This window comes from Meles meles, chromosome 18, assembly GCF_922984935.1.
Source record: "Meles meles chromosome 18, mMelMel3.1 paternal haplotype, whole genome shotgun sequence".
Lineage (NCBI taxonomy): Eukaryota > Metazoa > Chordata > Mammalia > Carnivora > Mustelidae > Meles > Meles meles.
In genome coordinates, this window is record NC_060083.1 from 3859167 (window position 1) to 3883008 (window position 23842).

General features: G+C 43.3%; 1 long non-coding RNA gene across 1 annotated transcript; it reads right to left on the minus strand.

Moving 5' to 3' along the window:
• Positions 1-521: 521 nt before the first annotated feature.
• LOC123930164 lies at positions 522-6816 on the minus strand. Its single transcript, XR_006815999.1, has 3 exons — positions 6506-6816; positions 4908-5086; positions 522-693 (listed from the first exon to the last, which is right to left on the minus strand). It is a non-coding gene; the product is annotated as an uncharacterized LOC123930164 (long non-coding RNA).
• Positions 6817-23842: the final 17026 nt, after the last annotated feature.

A 23842-nucleotide genomic window follows, 5' to 3' on the forward strand; every position in this document is an offset into this window, starting at 1 on the left:
CTACAAGCGATGGGACCACAAGCAAATTTGTATATATGGTGCAAATGTAAAGAATGGGGAAGAAAGAAAAATGTTGATATTAAAATTTGGGAAAAGAAGAAGAAAAGGTAAGTGAAGAGTGTGTGTGTGTGGCGGGGGGCAGGGGGGTTATGAATGAACTAACCCTCACCTATATAGTCCAAAGTCAAAATATAATGTCTAAAATTGAAATTTTTGTATTCCAGTATAAGCATATTATTACAGCTATCAGAGGAAATGGCTTAAGGAGCTTAAAGCTGTTCTGAGAAAAAAGAATTTAAGTGCAGAAAATATGGAACAGGATATATTTTTGTCAATGTATAAACCCTTCAAACACTTTAATTCTTTAATCATATGGAGAAATATATACATATGTATGTACATAATCCTATACATACATATTACTCCAATTAATACATTCATTTTAAAGAAATTCAACTCAATTCAAAAAACCATAGCTACCTTCTGCTTTGTTCTCTTCACTTCTGTCTAATCTGAACTCAGCTCACAGTTCAAGAACCAGAGGAGGAGGGTGTCCTTCATCCAGACCCTTGACTTCCCCCAACCTCCAACCACAGCGAAGGTCTGGCTGGCGAGGGCTGAGATTCCAAGAGGCAGCCAGGGAAAACTCTGCAGATAAGGTATGCGCGCTGAGTCTGAGATAGCCAAGAAGGCCTAAATGAGAACGAACAGCACAACAGGTGACCAAATGTTCTGGCAAATGTAGCAGCATGACTGATCCACACACCATCCATGCAAATTTAAAAAAAAAAAAGAAAGAAAGAAAAGAAAAGAAAGAGAAGGGAAATGCCAACCAACTCAAAACAAAACAAAACAAAACAAGAGCAGCTTTAAGACCCACTTTATTTATTTTTGTTAAGATTTTATTTATTTATTTGACAGAGATCACAAGTAGGCAGAGAGGCAGGCAGAGAGAGGGGGGGAAACGTGTTCCCTGCCAAGCAGAGAGCCCGATGCAGGGCTCCATCCCAGGACCCTGAGATCATGACCTGAGCCAAAGGCAGAGGCTTAACCCACTGAGCCACCCAGGTGCCCCCAGAGCCACTTCTCATTGGTCTCTACTTCTAGAGCACAGCCACTCAAGGCTACGACCCTGGGCTAGGGGATCCATCAGCGCCCTGACCCTTAGTGTTGAGAAAGCAGAGTCACATAAAAGTGACAGTCAGTCTCCTTCCAGGGAAATGGGGAGTCTTCGGAGTGTGGGCTGGGCAGAGCGCCTTGTTTGAGAATATCCTTCCAGGTCTGATGTGCACTTCTCTGTTCCAAATGAGAGTGTGTTTCATACGGCTCCTGGCTATGCCCACTGCTCGATCTGTTCCTGGCAGAGAAAGAACACAGTCCCTCACCTGCAGACCATTATCTTTCATCACCTGCAGGACGAGGCTTTTTTGGCCATGGGGGCCCCACCCAGACTCCTGAAGCTGATCTCGCTCAGAAGAGAAAGCACTCTTCAAGCCAGTGCTGGTGTGAGTCATGCCGTCATGTCTTTCTTGGCGACCCCAGTATCTGCAGACCATGGCTTGACCGTCTGGCCTGCTGCTCCCAGGGCGGGCAACAGGTATCGCATGCTGCTATTTAGCAAGTTCTGGAGATGTAGCAAGTTCTGGACTCTGATTTGTGCTCCTTACCCCAGCAGAGCTGCCAGAGGTTCTCCTTAGTTCTTATCTACCATTCCTGGGATCGTTAACGCCTCCCGAGGAGCACAAGCCCACAGAGCAATCCCGCCTCTGGATTTCTGTCTTCTTTCTGTCTTGTTAATTCTCTGATGGCATCAGGAAGACTTTTTTCTTCACATTTGTCTGGCTTTTGTAGATGGCCACTGCTAGAGAATTGATCCAAATGACCTCACCCACCATTACTGGAAGTAGAAACCCTCGATTAGAGATAATGTTCCTTTTCTTTTTTACTGTATCCCATAGTCTGAATCTTTTACAATGAGAATGCAACGTTCTTTGATTCCTTTATAATTGGGGGGGGGGGAGCCTGTTTCATTGACAAAAGATACTTTAGTAAAAGAGAATCCCAAGAAACCCCAAATTCTAGGACTCTATTCTATACCTACGAGACTATATTTTTAGTCCATGGACGTCCGGTCAGCCCTCAGAGGGATGAGCTAGCGGGCAGGTGAGGGACGAGTTCTTGCAGTAAAAATACATCCTTCACATATTTCTTTCAATAAAAAGATCCTTTACTTGATAAAGGAAGAATAGAAATAATTCCTTGAGTTCAGGGCAAATAATTCTCCATTAGAAACCCTGTGGAATTCACTGACTCTCAAAAACTCAGTCTGCTCTCTCTTCCTGCTCAGAAAGGATGTCCGTTGTGAGCCAGTTAACAAGATAAGGACTTGGGTGGGCCTTACTGCTCATCTCTCTCACTCGAAGACACAACAAATTCCAACCCAAGTCCTGGCTCATCCATATAGCCTTTCCAATGCCTTGGCCAAAACTGGTTGCTTTCCCTCTTAAATAGGACTCCTAAGGGGTCCCTGCCTGAGTTGGTTGTTGAGAGATCAAAAGGGAACCTCCAGGAAAGCAATTTATAGAACGTAAAGCAACATAGAGACTTAGACTCTTAGACTACAAGTCTAATCTTTAAAGAAAATTATATTTGGGGTTTTTTTTTGCTTCTTTCGTATTTCCCCCCAAAGATGTCAAACAATGCAGAGCACCTGGTGATAACTCAACATAACCAGCGGAATGGCTTTAGGAAAGACCAAAATATCGATTTGTAGTGAAACTTGCTTACGTCCTATTTCACCAAAATTGCGTTGAAAGTGTATTTTTGGGTACGAGTCTGGATCAACATCCTTTCAATTACCGGAGTGAAAGTGTGGCCAGACCACTCCTTCAAGATATCAAACTGAGGACCTGTCCTTGTCTCTCCTCCCTCCTGAAGCCTAGATGTCTGCTTCCTTGTTGTTGGTTTTTTTTTTCTATCACAAGCACAAAACATAAAAGCACAAAGACTAAGTGAAAGATTCACATCCATGGGGAAAAAAGTGGAAAAGTCCAAAACACGGACGGTCCATGGGATCTGGAGTGCCTCTGACAAATGTTCACGTGCGTCCAATCTAAGCAGTAGAGGCAGGAGATAATCTGGTGTCCTGAGGTTTTTCATATATTTAAAATATTTCATAATCATACAAAAATAAAATAAAATTGAAAGCAGATGGAAGGTACTGAATGGTAAAGCAGAGCGGAGAACGCCACAGCCCACGATGACAAAGGGGCTGCCTGCAGACGTTAGCCTGAGTGTGTGGCAGAGCCCAGATGGTTCGGGAAGGCACAGGCGGGCACAAAGTGGGGAATGAGCTGAGGGAAAAGGAGTAATTAAAGGTCTATCACAAACTCCTCCATTTCCCGGAAAGATAGCAACCGCTCAAGCATTGACTCCCAGGCTCAAAGGTTCAAGGTCTTTCTCGGTGCACCTGGGTGGCTCAGTGGGTTAAGCGTTGGGCTCTTGATCTCAGCTCGGGTCTTGATCTCAGGGTCTTGAGGTCAAGCTCCACACTGGGCTCCACCCTGGGCCTGGAGCCTACTAAACAAAAACAAAACCAAAAACAAAAACAAAAACAAAAACAAAATTCACGGTCTTTCTCTAAAAATCTCAAAAATTAAGCTAGTCCCTGGGGAGAATGAGGTCAAAGTGAGGATCGGCAGTCCAGGACATAACTTTCTCTGGCATCCGCCAAACCCCAGACTCTTCCCGGCTTACGCTGAATTGAAGCCCACCTAGCTCACAGAGCCCCCGGCCCTCTTCCTGGACCCTGAGTCTTGTACACAAAGAAGCATAAAGGTCTACCAGGCAATCAGAGGACACATCCAGTATGATAGAGATATGACAGATGCAGAAACAGAAAACGGCTCCAAAAGGAACATAAGTTTTTTAAAAACAGAAGAAAACTTTACAAACAGACAACAAACAAAAACACCTCTTCCGAATCTGTTTAGAGATGCTGAACGGTGTTGTATTCTCACAGCAGGAATGGGAATGAAGGCAAGAATAAGAAAGTGCTGCATTATTAAAAAGAAAGAAGGAAAGAGGGCACCTGGGTGGCTCAGCCCTTAAGTGTCTGCCTTTGGTCCAGGGCATGATCCCAGGGGTCTGGGACTGAGCCCCGCACTGGGCTCCCTGCTCAGTGGGAAGCCTGTTCTACCCACTTCCCCTGCTTGTGTTCCCTCTCTCCTTGTCTCTCTGTCAAATAAATAAATACATACATACATACATAAATAAATTGTCTTTTTTTATGAAAAAGGGAAAGAAAAAAGAAAGAAAGAGAAGGAGGGAGGTAGGGAATGGGTGAAGGGAGGAAAGGAAAGGAAAAGAAAGGAGAAAAGAAAGAAGGGAAGGGAAGGAAAGGAAAGGGGAAAGAAAAAGGAGAGGAAAGGAAAGGAAAAAGGAAAAGAAAGGAAGGAGCTCTTGTAAAGAACAACTAGGAATGTTAGCAGAAATTTAAAATTCAGTAGGGTGTAGATACACCGGTTTCAGGAAACCTCCAAAAAATGGGGGTGGCGGGAGAAAGAAGGAAAGGGAACACAGAAAATTAATTCAGGAGGCCCCACATCCACAAGAAAGAGGGTAAAAGAGTAAAATGAGGAAACTATCAAGGAGATGGAGCAGCAAGGCGGCAAAGCTGAAAAGAGAACAGAGCATCCGGGTGGGAGGGTTCCCGGGTCTGAGCTGGGCTGGCTCCCTCGCCATGCCCTGCCGGCACTCAGGAGCCCAGCCCTGAGTCCATGTTTCATTCCAGAGGTTTCTACCCCTTGGACTTGGGCACCTGGCCACTTCACTCCCATCTCCTGACCTGGGAGGGTTTGGAGCCCCACTGTCTGCCCTCACGCTGGTTGGCAAAGAGCGAAACAAACCTGCTTGTTTTCTTGCATGAGCTCAGTAGGGCACGATCCTTGGAAACCGTGGAGCCCAACGGTGGTTTCTCTGCTGCGGACGCTGCAAAGGTGTGAGCTGCTTTGGAGGAAGGGAATCCCCCGGGACCAAGAAGGGCCTCACTGGAGTGAATGGCACTGACTCCCCTCCCTTTTCCTCCCTGAAGAGAGAAAAACCACCATGGATGAGCCTCGGTGTGCGTCTCTAGAACTCTACCCCCAACCTTGCAAAGGTTTACATTTTCTTTTTTTTTTCTTCTTTTTTTAAAAGATTTTATTTATTTATTCGACAGACCGAGATCACAAGTAGGCAGAGAAGCAGGCAGAGAGAGAGGAGGAAGCAGGCTCCTTGCTGAGCAGAGAGCCGGATGCGGGGCTCGATCCCAGGACCCTGAGATCATGATCTGAGCCGAAGGCAGAGGCTTTAACCCACTGAGCCACCCAGATGCCCCAAGGTTTACATTTTCACCCAAAAAGTGTCACTCTCATCTCCACATGCATGAGGTCCCGTAACTAAAACCAGACCCCAAACTGTGTTTAAGCTGTAGTAATGATATTTTCCACCAGACAGGATTCTGAGAATATTTCAGAAAACCAAATGTGTGTGCGAAGAAGAATGTACAAGGTTGTCCATTGCCTCATCGGTCCCAACACAGGAAAGACGGAGGTGTCCTGAGTGTTCGGCTCTACGGAAATGGATATATAAGCCAGAAGTATATTTATACAATATATTACTGTCATCTGAAATTACTGATCCTGAAGAATATTTAATGGCATGGGAAAATGTTCATGAATAATATTAAATGGGAAAAAGTAGTATAAAAAATACACAATATGGGGCACTGGGTGGCTCAGTTAGTTAAGCATCTGATTTTTTATTTTGGCTCAGGTAATGATCTTAAGGTCCTGGGATAGAGCCCCGCATCTGGCTCCCTGCTCAGCCAGAGTCTGCTTCTCCCTCTGCCGCTGCCCTTCCCTCACGGCTAGTGCGCTCTCTCTCTCTCTCTCTCTCTCTCACTCTCTCTCACACACACACACGCTTTTATATGTCTATTGAGAAATAAATATTCTTACACTATTAACAGTATTTGTCTCTGTAGGGGGACTATGGAACTATGGTTACATTTTACTTACTTATGTGTGTACTTGTTTGTTACCTGATCTTCTAAATGTTCTGCAAAGAGAATCTATATCTATATCTATATATATCTCTCTCTATATATAATTTTTATGATTGAAGGGGAAAAAAATCATCTTGAAAGATAGGAAAAATATGCCAGGGATTAGATTCTCCTAACATGCAGGATTGAAAAGAACAGGTCTCACCCTGAGGACCCGTTTCTTCGTAAATACCCCATCATCCTTCCTTCTGGCCCTCCCTTCAGCGGAAAACCTACTGGAAGGATGTCGAACAAGGACCCAATAGGACCGCTGCCATCAGCTGCCGACTGCCGTTCAGATGGGCCCACGCCTGGGGACGGCTCGGGGGCGGGCTCACCTTGGGGTGCAGGGGGAATCAGACGCCCTATGCTGATTTTCCTGGCATGATTCGCACACCGGGCACCTTTCCACTCGCTTACCTGGACGGCCGAGAGGCTATACGCCTGTTCTTCTCCCGTGGAATCCGCCCGGCGTGAACCATCAGGCCGATGTTACATGCACGTAACAAGGGATCCTGAGAAAAAACTACAGCGTGGGAACAATCTGGCAGTGTTACCGTTCCAGTCACCTCCTTGGGAAGAAAGGAACTTGCTCCACATTCCCCCAGGCCTGCGGTCTCGCAGGGAGTGCCGGCTTGGATTCTGTTCACTTGAAAGCTTTTGGCAGTTCCCCATCCACAGCCTAAAATCACACACCAGCCTCCAGCAAACACCTGCACCCCAAAGACTGGCCCAGGACTGGACACCCCGCGTGGACGTGGCTTGTCACATTGATCTCAACCGGCTATTTGGAAAGAAAAAAAAAAGGCTGTTGCATACCTGGGTTGTGCCCATTGCCTGTGAATCATTTTAATGGTCACAATGAAGATTGGATATCTGGTGACAGGTACATGCAAGTAGGGGAGAACCCGGGTCCAGACCCCACCGGCATTAAGACGTTGTCTGAGGTAGACCAGTAGGTACCAGCAGCATGACCGGGACAAACACTCAGAGCATTTACGGCGACGTGAAAAATCCATTTCGCTTCCCCACCGACGCGCTCCCTTCACTTTGTCGTGAGAATTTGCTGGTTGCTTCTAGGTCTGAGGTTAACCCGTCACAGACGTTCCTCATAGGGTTAACATGAAGATCAAACAAAGTAATCCACACAGAAAACCCAGCATGGTTCCTGGCGCAGAGTCAAGTCCTAGTGGGAATCACAACAACAAACAATAACATTACCTTAAACCGGAAAGAATCTAGAAATCATCCTTGAGCAGGCTAAGGTCATCGGGCTGTTTTTAGAGCTGGAGCTGAAATTCAAGTCTCCCGGCCCCCAGTTCAAGGTTTTTGGATTGCCCATAGCAACCCACTTAGCAGGTGTGGTACGATGTATGTTTTCATGTGTTTCCTGAAGTACAATATTCCCTAATTACCTGGCCTTGGATAAGTGTCTATTAATAACAATAGTCTAAAAAGAAATGAGCTCCTTCCCTGATCCATGGTTCAATAATCAAGGTCACATAACTCTGTTGAGGACACAATTCTTACTCTTTCCCACAAGGGGAAAAGCTTCTTTCCAAGCCTTTTTGTGTAACGTGCTGGGGAATTATTAAGGGCTACATTTGTTGGATTCTATCTATAGCTGCTTGCTTTCTCCCTTACGGACGCTCCCCCGGAAATTTCAAGATAGCATTAAGGGAAAAGGGATATAAAATTGTATGAACAACATAAATATGAAACACATCCCTGGAGAGAATCCCCCACTGGAAGGGGGGGGGTAAAAAATGTTAATTTGCTCTCTCTGGTGATAAGATGATGAGGGATTTTTATTTCTTCTAATTAGAAAATCTTTACTTGGGGGACCTGGGGGCCTCTGTCGGTTAAGGATCTGCTTTCAGCTCAGGTCATGGTCCCAGGGTCCTGGGATCGAGTCCCGCGTCGGGCTCCCTGCTCAGTGGGGAGTCTGCTTCTCCCTCTCCCTCTGCCCTTCCCCCGGCTCGTGCTCTCTTTCTCTCTCTTTCTCAAACAAAGTCTTTAAAAAAATCTTTATCAAATATACATGGAGCCTAAGCCACCTATGAGGGAGAGGGGCTACTAGGAGATCCTAACAGAGGAGGAGGCAGTCATGGGGGTTGAAGGTCTTCTGCAGGGAAAAGGGAGCAAGATGAAAGATTCAAGGTTGAGGGCGCCTGTCATTTTACATGTAAATGTCTGTTACAAATGTCTGGTACATGTAAATTTCCATTTACATGTAAATGTCTGTTACACCGGTGTTGGGAGGTGGACCTCCCAACTTGTATCTGGAGAAGGGTGTGAAGGGCATGCCCTTCACCAAGCACTTTTTAGGGAGGGAAATATGTCAATGGCAAGGTCCAGTCTGTCTGCAATGCAATGCGCTGGCATTATTACCCAGTTCATTCTGAGCATTGGGCCCGAGGGATGTTAAAGCTGCTGCTTCTCCCCGGGTCAGCTCCAGCCTGAAGCAATCTGCCTCCAGACTCAAACACACAGGAGCAAACACAGGAAGCCAAGCAGGGTGAACAGGGCACAGGGAGGTTTGGGCTGCCCCTGCACTTCCGGGGGTAAAAACTTAATAACCTTAGTGTCACTGAGGAATAAAAGGCAGAGTGCTGGGGACACACCACTGGGTGTCTGGACACATTGCACTTTCAAAGAGAAGTTGGGGCCCAAGAAAATGGGTCTCAATGCATCCAGCTAGGACACACGACCCTAATGCAAAACCAGCAAGCCCCTTCTGGAAAGAACCAGAAACTGAGGGCCATCAGGCCACCCCACATACCGGGAATGCTCGCAGAGATGTGGATGGAAATCTTCTGCTTCCGGAGAGATCCGGTTCAAACAGAACTCCTTGGTTAAACATAGCCTAGAAAGTCAGGCATAACTAAGGTTATCTCCCTAAGGGGTCACCCTGTGAAACTCAAATCCTAGCCATTGGCGAGGAGGCTATTTCACAGACAGTCCCCAGAGAGCAGAACCCAGACCTGGATGTGGAAGAGAGAGAGATTTTAGGAAGATCCCAGCTCAATTCAAACTGGTTTCAATTGGAGACCTGTGAAGAAGAATGAGCTTTCTGGCCCAGAAATGGACAAAACAGAGTCAAGAGGTCATCAGCGAAACTCCTGAGCACTATGGGAGCAAGAAAGAGGAGGCCAGGAATGAATTATAAGGTCTCTTCATTCCAGCGCCTCCCACTATCCTTGTAATTTCTCATCAGAAGTTCAGGGCAGCAGGGAGGGACTTTAGAATCAGGCAAATCTGAACTTGAACCCCAATTCTATTCCTTCCTAAGTATGTGAACCTGAGCGAGTTATTTAATGTCTTACCCTCTAAATCTCCTATCATTCAAGTGCACTGATGCTCCTACATTGTGGGATGCAACGATCATGCCGCATGTGCACCCTGGACCTCCCTCAAGTACAGCGGGAATGGTCGCCATTATGAATGCAAGGAACAGGTGAGGTCTCAGGCTGGAATGCACCCTGCGCACGATCTACTCTGTCTTCTTCACTTGATACTGGAGGAAAGCAAAGTCTAGGAGGTGTGAATAACCAAATAAACCAACCCTGACAAGAAGTTAGTGGTTGAGTCTGTTCATAGCCAGTTCCATATCTGACCCACAAATTCCACACTTTTCCCCCCACCTCTCAGCTTAGCAGACTATCAAGAAACCCCCTTCCAACCAAGACCACCTGACTCTCAAGCTCCAGATGTGATATTTAACAAGAACCACTCTCTGGACAAATCAATGTGCCAGATGCAAGAGAGGCAGTAACAAAGCCTAAGATTTGTACCCATGGGGAGCCCACAACCTATTTATGCAGGAGCTAGAGATGGTTATCATAGTCCTCAGAGATGAAATGACACATGGGAAAGGCAGCCTGAAGTCCACATTCTCCAAGCCCAAATGCTGAAGGGGACAGGAGTCCGGCACCAAAGTGGTGTTTCTTTATTGGAAGCATGAACATCGCTCTTGTCTCTAGACCAGGATTTCATAGCAAATGCTCGTGATGTTGGCCACGGCCTTGGGACATCCCAGTTGGCAGATGCCTCCTGTGGCCTAGAACGTGTCTGTAAAAGGACAGAATCACTTGCAAATTTTGATGTGCACATAATTTTTTTTTCACCAACACCCCTCCTTCCTCTCTCTAGAGCCTGGCTGTCGGTTTTAAAGCCACATAACTCCATGTCAACCCCTTGAACTATTTTTAAGATTTTTTCTCGACCCTTAAAAAAGAAACCTTCTTACCCCCCAAAAGGGACTTGCTCAAGCAACAGAATATAGATAGGTATCATAATCCGAGCTTGGGGAACATGTACTCGACCAGGGAGCCCATATCAAGGGGATCTCTTAAGCCCTAAGTCTATCCAAACAAAGGCACTTGACCTGGTCATTCTATGTCTCTGGTCTCAGTTTCCTCACTGGTAAGTGGGAAGAATAAGACTAAGTGAGTGGAGGGTGAGGGAAATGAGGGAAGGTGGCCAAAAGAGACAGAGTTCCAATTATAATATAAATCTATCCTGGGGATATAATGTGCAGCATGGTGACTATAGTTAATAATAGTATTTTTGCGTATTTGAAAGTCACTAAGAGAACCGATCTTAGAAGTTCTCGTCACAAGAAAATAACATAAGTACGGGAGATGATGGGTGTTACCTGCACTCATCGTGGTGATCATTTCACTGTCTAAGCAAATATCGAATCACGATGTTGCACACCTGAAACTAACATAACCTTCCATGTCAATTACATCTCAATGAAAGACGCAAGAATTCCCTTGATCGCTAGAAAGCCAATAGAGGAACGAAGACAAAATATTAAAAAATATTTGATTCACACAAGGAAGGTAGAAGACGAGGACTAAATAAGCAGATGGGATAAAGAAAACAAGTAGCAAATTGCAGACCTGAAGTCAGTTATTTCAGAAGCTGCACCAAATTTAAATTGATTAAATATTCCAGTCAAGGGGGAAAAAAGCAAGAAGCAATTATATGTTGTTGATAAGAGTTCATCTTTAAATACTTAGGAACAAACCGGTAAACAGCAAATAGACTGAAAAAAAAAAGTGTCATGCTAATAGTAAACACAGGAAATGGGAGTCACTGTATTAATAACAGACAAGCAGATTTAAGATAAGGTCTATTACTAGAGATAAAGAGGAAAATTTCATAACAACAAAACATCCCCAAAAATCTAACAATTATATTCATGCGTCTAGTATTTACGTATCTAATGACAGAGCTTCAATATAATGAAGTAAACATTGACAGAGAAAAAAAAGTAAATTTTTTAAAAATTTAATGGGGCACCTGGGTGGCTCATTTAAGCATCTGCCTTCCACTCAGGTCATGATCCCAGGGTCCTGGGATAGAGTCTCGTGTGGGGTTTCTTGCTCAGCAGTGAACCTGCTTCTCCCTCCCCCACTCCCCCTCCTTGTGCTCATTCTCCCTGGCAGATAAATAAAATCTTATTAGAAAATTTGGGGTTTTTGTAAAGATTTTATTTATTTATTTGACAGAGAGAGATACAGCAAGAGAGGGAACACAAGCAGGGGGAGTGGGAGAGGGAGAAGCAGGCTCCCCACTGAGCAAGGAGCCCAATGCGGAACTCGATCCCAAGACCCTGGGATCATGACCTGAGCTGCGGGCAGATGCTTAACGACTGAACCACCCCGGTGCCCCTAAAATTTCGTTTTTAATTTAAAAGACTCAGTGAGTAGTTGTAAAACAATGTGGCAGAGGTGCCTCAGACAAGGGCTGAGTGTCCCCAATTGCCCCCTCCTCTCTCCGTCAATCTCCCATCTGCTCTCATCTTTTTAAATATTGGTTTTCCAGGTAAGACTGTAAAGGAAGGGAGAGTTCCACTGCTTTCAAAAGATGTAGTATTCCCTAAGGACTCTTGCAACCTGAAAATCCTCCGGCTTTCTGACATCCCACACTTCACAAACATCGGGAACACATGCTGGTTGGCCACTCTGATCCCAGCCCAGTATAAGAAGCCTTTTTATTTGTGAAGTCAAGTTTAAAAGACTGATTTTTTTTTTCCTTTTTCTTTCTCTCTCTCTCTCTCTCTCTTTTTTTTTTTTTTTTTTTTTTTTTGGCAGTGTGACTTGAAGTGAATCAAAGCTTTACAAATGCTAGAATTCTCATTTTGAGATTGTAATGGTTACCTTTTAAAGAAGGTTGAGAGTGTTCTCCAAATCAAAAGCTCTTTCTTACTAAATAGTAACAATGCCAGCTTTTATAGACTTCCCAGCAGAATGCCTTATAGGAAATCATTTTATCTAATGCTACCACCCAACAGCCCCTTGTTTGATCTTTCCAAGTCCCCCCAGCCCTCATTTTTAATCTACACCTGATGCGTCGCTTTCCTCAAGAGTATAAACTTGCAATGCTTCATTGTTTCCATTCAGAGAGACGGATTTCAAATGGAAACTGTTTTGGATTTCAGGTAGCCCACTTTGTTGTTTTTAAAAAAAAAAAAAAAAAGGTTAAATTCCCTGGTGATTCTGTGAGTCGTTTGTCTTTCTTAATTTGAATGTGATTTGAACAAGCCCTTATGGGATTTTTTTTTTTAAATCTCACCCTCCCCTCCGCTCCCTTAGCTTGAGACCACTGAATACACAGCTATGCGCAAAAATGTCAGCAGTGAAGGGCTACACGATGAACTCACCTGCAGTGGGGAAAGTGGGAGGAGATATGCAAATGGGAGACCTGAAGACTCAAATAGTCCTTGAGAACTGAGACAATGTCCTATTTGTCTTTCTATTTGTGTCCCCCATGGTACTTAGAGCAGGATCTCCATGTTCCTGAAGATCATGATTGTATAACAAAGGTACGTTAAACTCTCTCTTTGGTAACCTCCCCGTACCCACCTCATCCCAATAATTAACGGGAGGAAAAGACACCTCTTAAGGACGGAAAGCAAGTACAATGTTTTGCTGCATAAATATGAAGGAAACTCTTGACGTTCTTGTGTGATGCAAACACTTACTTTCATACCTGTGATTCCCTCGACTTTTCTCCCTGAAAATTCATTATCTTCCTTCATTTTGAGCTGATCCCTATTCAAAGACTCAAAAACGTTCTCTTCATAAAGTTATGCAGACCTGAGTGTGAATCCTGCTTATCACATTTCTTAGCTATCCAAATACGAGTACACTGCAGGCATACGAGGCATAAATTGGTTACTTGGGTTATAAATTGAAGGAGGAGAGACGGAGGGATGGAGGGAGGGAGGGAGGGTTTTGCAAAATTTCTATTTTGAAAAGTACACTAGCTATAGTGTGGACATCAGGTAGGATGGAAGGAAAAGGAATAGAGGATGAAATCTGGAATTTATTGCTGAATTCTAGGTAAGACATTATAATAGCTTAGATTAAGGAGAGAGGTGGCAGCAAAGAATGAGAAAATCGGGTATATTAAGGAGGTAAAAATAATATAATTTGATGACAAATTGGATACGAACAATGAAATAGAAGTAGCAAGATCAATTCTTAGATTTCAGTTTTATGCAACTGTTGAAATAATAATACCATTCTCAAAGATCTTCAGAAAAGACTGCGTTTAGGGAGAAAAAGAGAAGATCAGGAGTTTTTGTCAAGATTGGGAAGCGCTGGGGCACCTGGGTGGCTCAGTGGGTTAAAGCCTCTGCCTTCGGCTCAGGTTATGATCCCGGGGTCCTGGGATTGAGCCCCGCATCAGGCTCTCTGCTCCACAGGGAGCCTGCTTCTTCCTCTCTCTCTGCCTGCCTCTCTGCCTGGTTGTGATTTCTCTTTGTCAAATAAATTAAAAAAAAAAAATAAAAATAAAAAAATAAAAAGATTGGGAAGCGCTACATGAATCCAGTGGGGAAAAGCCAGGGATCTTGATGAACATCCTGCAAGGCACAGGGCAGCTCCCACAACACAGAATCATTTGATTCCAGAGGTTCAGAGCGCCAACATTGAGAAGCCTTTCTTAGGAAAATGGAAAGCACCAGAAATTATAACTATATGACAAATACATAGATCTTCTTTTGTTATTATTTAAATATCTTGTAAAGACCGTGGATAACCTCACCTTATCAACCATCAGCCGGATACTGCATTACATACTATGTGAAAGGTTACATAGTAAGTGAAATCAGTGACAATAGTAGCACAGAGGGGGCCCCTGGCTGGCTCAGGGGGTAGAGCGTGTTACTCTTAATCTCAGGGTCGAGAGTTCAAGCCCCATGTTGGGTGTAGAGCTTACATTAAAAAAATAAAATAGTTACAGCACAGAGGCTGAAAGAAATGAAAGTGCACGGTCGTAAGGTTTTAATACAAACACACAGTGGTACTTTGTTATCAGGTGATGGACTGAGATAAGATTAAAATTTATACCACAAACCCTAAAGCGGCCACTAAAAAACAAACAAAAAATTGCTGCTCTTAAACCGACAAAGTAGAAAGATTATTGCATGTTTTAAAAAACACACAGTATAAAGCGAAATAAAAATAACACAAAATCAACGCAAATGAAGGAAGAAAAAAGAAAAATTTAGTAGTCCCATTTTTAATGGGACCAAAGGCTTCACCTGCTAAGATCAGGAATGGGGCAAGGATATCTACTCACCATTTTTATTTATGTACTAGAAGTTTCAGTCAGTGGAATAAAAGGAGAAAAGTGTTTTATATTGTAATGAAGAAGTCAGTCTGTCTTTGTTCACAGACATGATCATCTCTGTAGGAAATCCAAAGAAATCTATAAAAAGCTACTAAAACTAATACATGTGTTCACCAAGGTTACAGAATACAAGGTCAATATATAAAAATCAACTGTTTCTAAATGTTAGCAGTGAGCAGTCGAAAATGAAAATGAAAACACATCCTTTAAGTCATCATCAAAAATATAAAATGGGGGGGGGCGCCTGGGTGGTTCAGTGGGTTAAGTCTCTGCCTTCAGCTCAGGTCATGATCCCAGGGTCCTGGGATCGAGTCCTGCATCGAGCCCTCTGCTCAACAGGGAGCCTGCTTCCCTCCCTCTCTCTCTGCCTGCCTCTCTGCCTACTTGTGATCTCTGTCAAATAAATAAATAAAATCTTTAAAAAAAAAATTCACTTCCATAGATGTTGAGCCATTTTGCATTCTGACCAACAATGCATCCAAACACTTCCCTCATTTGAATAAATTTTTTTTTAAATACAGATATCTGACCTTCCACTCTAGAGATTCACTTCCAAATGTCTGGAGAGAGGCCAAGACATCAATAATTATGAAAAACCTCCTCAGATGCCCTTGTTGTACAACCAAAATCGAACATAAAGAACTTAACTCCTACGTGAAGACAAGGCAGAGAAAGGAAAATGAGATCCTGGAAAAGGAGACAGAGATGATACAGAGAGAGAGAGAGAATGTGAAGATGAGAGTAGAGTATCAGAGAAGCCAACAAAGGAGTAGACTTGAGTCATCATTAGCACCAAGGGCCCCTGAGAAGTTAAGTGGCATGGCTGTGTTAAAATTGCCAATGGGATCTAATATCATGGAATTTACTAGAAGTCTTACAAGAGTTGCCACAGTGGAGGAATGGGAACAGAAGCCAAGCTAAAGTGAGTTGAAAAGCCAGTGGTAAGTAAATAAGTCAAGACAGTATGTCTAGAAAATATCTAATAGGATGTGGGGGTGAGATAATTTGTTAATAGAATGGAATTTTTTAATGTTTACCAGTTAAGGTAATTAATGAGATTGAGAAAAAACTGGATATTGAGGAGAAATAAGATGATCTACAGTACAAAATTCCAGAGAAGGAGGAAGGGGATGGGGTCCAAAGCACTCTTAAGGAATAGGATTCCATCAGGAAGAGAAAGAACTCCTCCATGTAACAGGCAAGAAGAGCAGACAGATACAAACAGGATGATATTGGTGGGTTTGGTAGCAGGGATTTTTATCTAACAGCATCTGTTCTCACATGAAATGAGGACATGTGTTGAGGGTTGATAGGAAGGTGGGGAAGTTGGCCATTTGAGGAAGCTGAAAAAGGTTTGGAATAGCCAGTGTGGAAAGTCAGACCATGGGTTGACCTGGGATACATTAAGGATTGTTTGGCACCACAGGGCCCATTCGAGATCAACAATCTTCCCTGTTGGGTGTTTCTCCATCTGATTAAATACAAAAAAGGAAAAAGCATATAGTGGGTTGCTCTGGGATTGGATTTCAGTCAGATGTGGCATGACAAAAGCCCCCAAAGGACAGGGGAATTTAGGATATTGGCAGTAATATCACTGGAAAAATGGCCCCAGATCTAAGTGGGATAGGTAGCAAAGTGAAGGAAGAAGATGGCCAAAGGGTAGAGAAAACGGAGGATAATGGAGTGAGGGGTCACAGTGAGATCAAAAACTATTTTCGTGCTTTTAATTAAAAAGCTAAGCTGGAAAGGGAGGAAGTTGTGGTCAGAAATGGAGCACTTGCATTAATGATATCGGAGGTGATGTAAGATCGGGGGGGGGGGGGTGACGAAATCACAGGAGTTCCTGGAGACAAGAAGATTAAAGACCCAATGTCAGTGTGCTAGATGAGGACGTTTGATATATGGAATTTGTTTTCTTGGCCTTTCTCTTTAGTGACTTGGAAAATATGCATCCTGTTTTTATCTCAACTTGTTCTTATTTTGGGGTCTAAAAACTACATCCTGGAACATATATTTGTCCGGTTGTCTTTATTGAGAATGAAATAATATCCCCCTGGGGACAATGAGGAAATTGTATTTTCCGCTATTATTGGGTCTCTTAGTTTTTGTTTTCGTATGACAACACCTTAGACCTAAATTATTATAATTAAATCACTCTCCATTTTTGAGGGTTGTTTTTCATGCATCCATTCTGTTATATCACCATTTATAAAACAGTCATCTAGAATCAGTTTTTTTGTGTGTTGTTTCAATGGTCACTGTTGTGACTTTCAAATTCTCGAGTTCTGTATTTTGATTCATCCCACCATCCATGAGAGCAAGTCTAATAACTTTGTTTAAGTAATAGGTTGAGTTGCACATCTAAGAACATTGTATTTCATTGCCCTTTTATTTGTGGGACGCTCCTACATATGGCTTTGTCCTCCCTGCTCTCCCTCCCAACCCCTGTTTGATGTCACTTCCTTTCCCTTGCCCTTGGATGTTGCAGAGAGTTTCAGAAGCAGTTTAAATTTTGTTCCTGTGTGGTCAACAGACTTTTCTGTTCAAATGCCTTTGGATATTTTTCCTTGATCTTCAGAAGTTCACCAAGGTATGTCTATGTTTTGGTCATCTCCAATAACTTGGCTTGATACTTTGTGAGTCTTTTTTGGATGTCTTTTCTGTCCAGGAAAGAAATGAGAAATTTTGTAAAAATTTCCAGATGTCTAGAATAAATAATAATAATGATGATGATAATAAATTAATAGTTGTTTTGAAGGTAACAGTAACAATAATACTAACATGAATAACGGTTACGTTCATGTGGCTTTCCCCTGCCCCACCCCCACGCTGAAAGCCGAGCATGAGGCAGGGACTTGAGTGAAAATAGTTTATTTGGAACATAATCCCAGAAAGCAGACATGAGGGAACAGAGAAAGGGAGAGACAAAAAGGAGAAAGCCAATACAGCACATGAGATTGAGCTGGTTGCCTTTGGGAGCCACTCCTATCAATCCTGCCAGAGACCATCTATGGAAGCTTCAAAAACACACCTCCAGCTGGAAGACAAGAGGCTGGGCCATTTACGTGCAACTTTTATACTTGCTCCATTTCCTAGCTGCACCTAGGCTCCAGGTGAACAAGTTCTCACTGCTTGGGGTAAAGGACATGGCAAGCCCTTGAGGGGGAGGGAGGTCGTGGACATGCCCAGGAACTGTCCACTAGAGCCGCACCTATAGCCAGAGGAGGCCAGGAGATCGCAGCGGGCAGGAACAGCATCTGCTACCGCCACCAACATTCCCTGGGCTCTTCCTATGTGCTAGGTGGTAGCCAAACCAACATGCATGAATTAACTCATTTACAGTTTACAATAACTTTATGAAGCAAGTAGAGAAAAATGGTTTTTTTCAAGTTGCCTTTATGCCAACTTTTCTGATTTGTCATTCCTTTAAAAAAGAAAAAAAAAAATCCTAGGATCCCCTCAGCCTCCCAGAAGTTTCTTTTGCTCCTGAACCCTGTCTGGATGATCCCAACGACCACCTGAAATATTTTTTGATCATCACCTATAGTTCCTCGCACCCTTGTTCTTCCACCAGACCCACACAGCAAGACTACAACCTCACAATCAACTTCCTCAGTGCTGTGATTGACTGACTATTACAAAGAACATCAACCAACCACTCTCCATTCTGGACCCATCTCCCTGTCCAGCTTCAACTGGATATTCAGCACGGCCCAATAAGACCACGTCTTTATCCTTGAGCAACTCTGTCTTCTATCTCTAATAACCATCTAAAAAGGGTTTGCACTCGTCTCAGGCCCTCTACTAAAACTTAACTTGCTACTTGAAGAAGAGAATGTTGTCTCTTCCTTCATCACGATAATTGAGGCCATCAACCTCAACTGTCTGTCCCCATGTACAAAGCAAGGCTACAAATTCACCCCCACCATCCGACAAACACAAGTCCCTCCTCCTCATCAAAACCACACCCCTTCCTTCATTAGTTATTCCCCTTTACCTATGTTTTCAACTTCTGCCATTTTCCTCTTTCCTCTATTGCTATAAATACACATTTAAGTTTTCTCTCCTTATAAAATCCCTTGCTTGGGGCACCTGGATGGCTCGTTGGTTAAGTGACAGACTTGATTTTGGCTCTGGTCATGATCTCAGCGTTCTGGGATTGAGCCCCATGTTGGGGTCCACACTCAGTGAGGAGTCTGCTTGAGCTTCTCTCTCTCTCCGTCTCCCTCTGCTCCTCCCCCCGACCAAAATAAATAAATCTTTAAAAAAAAAAGTCTAAGTATCTAATATTTCGTAGAATATTAGATACTACATCCTGATCCCTGCCTACTTCTAGCCTTTATGTCTTCTGTTTTGTTTTGTTTTGTGTTTTGTTTTTTTTTGTAGTTGGTGGGTTGTTTTGGGTTTTTGGGTTTTTTGGGGTTTTTTTTTTTTTTGCCCCTGTTCCTGTTCTAGCCACACTGGCCTTCTTGTCCCTCATACCCAACCTCAACCTCACAACCATCTCAGCCCCTGTGCTTGCTGTTCCCTCTGGCAGTCAGTCACACGGGGTCTCAGTTCGAACATCACCTCTTCAAAATGATCTTCAGTGATCTCAACTAGTCTCCCCACATGCCAGTTGCTCACCATAACATCTGTCTTCTGAGTCCTTTTCAGTACTTTGTATTATCACATTCAGTTATTAGTTTCCTTTGATTTTCTACCTTCCCTTACACCTCAGGACAGACGTCCCAATAGAGCTGAAACCTTGCCCATCTTAATATATTTCAAGTTCCTTAATCTCTTTACTAAATAGTGGTCCTTCAAATTATAAGAAGAAGAAGAAAAAGACAAAGTAGTCACACCCAAAACATCCAGGCACCAGACAAAGGAACAGGGTAATTAATTCAGCATTTTTCAAGTGAGAAAGGAAATAACTAAGAGTCTGTAAATAAAAACAAATGGAAACAATGTTAAGTAGACCCTGTCATAAAAGGCCAACTAGTTCTTCAGATATTTTGTTGGTTTGGTCATCGTTTGAGGTACACAACTTTGTCCACTCCAATAAGCAAGGGATACGTGGACACAAACCAATGAATGTTTTATACGCAAAATATAAATGTCACTATCAAAAGGCTAAGTGCCCCTAACACTCTCATTGGATTGGTCATGATTTCTCTCCTTTCCTGCTCCCCACTCTCCCCCAAAAATGATTTCCTTGAGCCTGCCCCTTCCTCTTAAGAGTAAATGTTGCTATGGTTACCATAACAACAAAGCCACCAGTCCTCACTCAGTCCACTCACATTTTTAATTCTCCTTTAAACTGAGTGAATCTTTGGCCTGCAATTAAAGTTTTGTTGTTTTTTTTACTGATTTCATAATATTATGAATTATTTTAACTGTCAGCTTAAAGGGACTTTCATAGTTTCTCGCTTCTCTGAATATTTTAAAACATATTTTGAACAGAATGGACTAGTTGAAATCCCATGTCTTTGTGGTTTCTTCACAAAAACTAAGACCTAGACAGCACAGTTGGGCCATGTGGTTAACTCACCACATCTGTGATTCTCAGGCAGCGTGTTCAAAATCCTTGGTGATAATCTAAGAATGCTGAGAAATTCAAGTTGGCTGCTGACACACACAACATGGAAAATGGAAAATATTTTCTTTTTTGTTGTTGTTTTTAAAGATTTTATTTTTATTCATTTATTTGACAGAGAGAGGCACAGCGAGAGAGGCAACACAAGCAGGGGGAGTGGGAGAGGGAGAAGCAGGCTTCCCACGGAGCAGGAAGCCCAATGCGGGGCTCCATCCCAGGGCCCTGGGATTATGACCTGAGCCGAAGGCAGCGGCTTAACAACTGAGCCACCCAGGCGCCCCAAAAATGGAAAATATTTTCTCTCTCTATTGTGAATACGCATTATAACCTGTTGGCTGAGAGATATCTTCTGAATTCAAAACATAGGTATAACTATGACACCAATACTGAGTTTTTATAACAAACACACCACAATTTACTTTTTAAATGAATGTTTTCATAGTTTTATACTACTTGCTAGCCTTTCCCCGTGGTGAAGTATTTAACAATCACCTTTGTAAATATATCCACAAAACATGCAAGAAAACCATTCTCTTCTCAAACAGCACGTTTAAAAAAAAAAAAAATTATATCATCCACTTTCTTCACCAGACAGCTCCAAATGATTTTTCCAGCCTCCAAACTCAAATCCAAAAGAGCCAAATCCCTTCTCAAAAGATTCAATCTGCCGTTAATGAAACTATGTCGAAGGACAGACGACAGACTCTGAAGTTCATAAAGAAGAGGTTCCATAATTTTCAGGGCAGGAAAAGTTGCTTTTTTAAGTATGTGAAAAATAATTGGAGAGTAGCCCTGTCTGAGAGTTTAACATACTATACTGGCTTTTCAATCTCCACATAGAAGCATCTGAAAAATTCATCACACTTCATGTCAGCACATCTTAACAGCTTTAGCGCCAGAGTCCCGGAAGTGATCAATAAATGTGTGTGAAACAGAGTCTGTGTGCTAACTGCGGGAAGCTAAAACAGGAGGACTATTCCCTCCTAGTGACCCTGAAGAGTGCGGCAGGAATTTGTGGGGGACATTGGGTTGGAGGAACAGATCATTTTTTAAGGCAGAACATTTGGGTGTATTCAGACAAAAATATCCATTCCTTCATTTTCTATCTAGAAGATTCACCTCACACTCAACATTCTGAAGTTGAAGGTCAGGAAAAATGGCTCAGTAGCCACTCACATCTCGGAACAAGTTAACAGCTCCGGGTCTCAATTTCTTTATCCGAGAGTAAGGAATAGTAACACCCAGAGTATAGGATTGGTGGAATTTCAAAAGAGATCATGGATCAGTGTAAGACGTGGTGAACATCCAGGAGCCTCCAGAACACTGACACAGCCGCTGTGTGGACACCAGCCTTCAAGAATCACCCCCATCAGGGTGCCCGGGGGCCCTCAGTGGGTTAAGCCTCTCTGCCTTCAGCTCAGGTCATGATCCCGGAGTCCTGGGATCGAGTCCCATATTGGGCTTCCCCTGCTCGGCAGGGAGGCTGCTTCTCCCTCTCCCTCTGCCTCTCCCCCTGCTTGTGCTCTCTCTCTCTCTCTCTGTGTGTCTAATAAATAAATAAAATCTTAAAAAAAAAAGAAGAAGAAGAAGAAGAAGAGTCACCCCCATCATCCACACTGCAATCGCTTCCAGCGTTCATGACTCAGACCATTGGCTCCGGGTCTCTCCCGGCTCCTCTCGCATCTCACAACAGACATTGCAGCAGCCGCAGGGCTCTTCCTCACAAACGCACTAGCATAATCACCCCTGCTGGGAACTCCTGGCAGCCTCAGCCCCTGCTGCCCTTGGAATGCTACGGACCAACAGGCATCCACTTATGATGCCATGTCACTGATTGAGTGACCCAAGACTCTGAACACTGCTGCCCACGCCGGCTCTCAGCCCACCTGGAAAATGTCAAACATCCTCATTCTCCAAAAAGCCATCCCCAAGCAAAAGGTCCAGTGAGACAAGGAAGTCCTTGCTGTGTGCAAATGGCTTGTCAGGCGTGGGCAGAACAAACCTAGGTGATCTGGGGTTTACCAAGTCCAATTAATGTCACATCAAGCCCAAGTTCAGCCCCCATGGCTCGGCAGGACTGCTTTGCTCCTTGACTCTTATCAAAATGGCAGTCATGAATTCATGGACTTCCCTATAATGGCCCTTTAAGAGACTTTTCCAGAAATAACCAACGTAAGCAGGGCATCCAGAAACCTGCAGGCTCCTTGCCCCCTGGCCTTCCCGGGAGACATTCTCAAATGCCTCTACTGTTGCCTTATGCCCCCCATGGGTAGGGTTATTTATTGTGCCCCACACTCAACGAGAGATTCAATTAAAAGTCAGGAGTTGGCAGCAACAACTTGTTTTCTTGTCAGACACGTTGTAAATTGCATAAAAACTATTTGGGTGCAATTTACAACTTTGGAAATAAAAACACACTCATGCAGCAATTTGTCTGCTGGAGCACTAGGAAGTCTGCATGCCTGGGCTCCTGGTCAGAGCTGGAAAGCGGCCAATAAAGGGAACATGTTTGAGGGTGAGATGCACCCGGAGTGACCACCAGCAGCTAGGTGTGGATAGAGCAGCACATTCCACCTCCTCCGGGTGCCGTGTGAAGACAAGAAGGACAATATATCAAAAATATTTAGCACAGCGCCTGGTGCACTGCGTTTTAATAGGAGCGGTGGGGGTTGGGGATGATGACATCAGTAGAAATAATAACAAGTCATCATCATAGCAGTAATAGTAGTGGTAAATCCTGAACCAGAGTCAGGAAAATCTAGGTCCCAGTCATAGCTCTGCGGCAAATAATCTGTCCAGTCCCTCTTCCCAGAGCCCAGGAAGGACCGAAAACACCAGAAAAGCAGATCACAAAGTGGAGTATTCATTCATTACTAGTAATCCAGTAATGCCCTGAAGCAGCCAGAGGTAGGCAGAAACCAAAGGAAAGATCTTAGATCTCAAGATCTGTCAATGGAGCAAAAGATAATCAAACCACCTAGTTACTGGTCCTCTCCAGAGTTCCCTTCAGAGCGGGAACAGGCAGGGAAATTTTGAAAGAGGAGATGCTAGGTTTCCAGATATTAAATTCATGTATGTTATAGAACTTGACACTGAAATGATGTGGTAACAGGACAGAAGCAGACAGACAGAAGAATGAAATCGAGTGGAAAATCTAGAAATAAATTCAAATACATTTGGGAATTTAGTAGATGATAAAAGTGGCATTTTAGCTCAATGAGGGAAAACAGATAAGTCATGCTGGGGAAAAATGGATAGCCATCTGGAAAAAAAGAAATAAATTTAGGTCTCTAACTCATACCTTATAGTAAAAGTACCTTACAGGTGAGTAAATATTTGAAATATGTAAAGTGAATCTATAAAAATGTTAAAATAAAATATTTTATTTCATACATATTTTATATATATATATGTATGTTTTACATATAAGACATTTTTCTTAGGATAAAGCCTTCCTAAAAATGTGTAACACTCAGAGGCCATTGAAAATAATAAACTTAACTACAAAAAAATTGAAAACGTTTGTATGA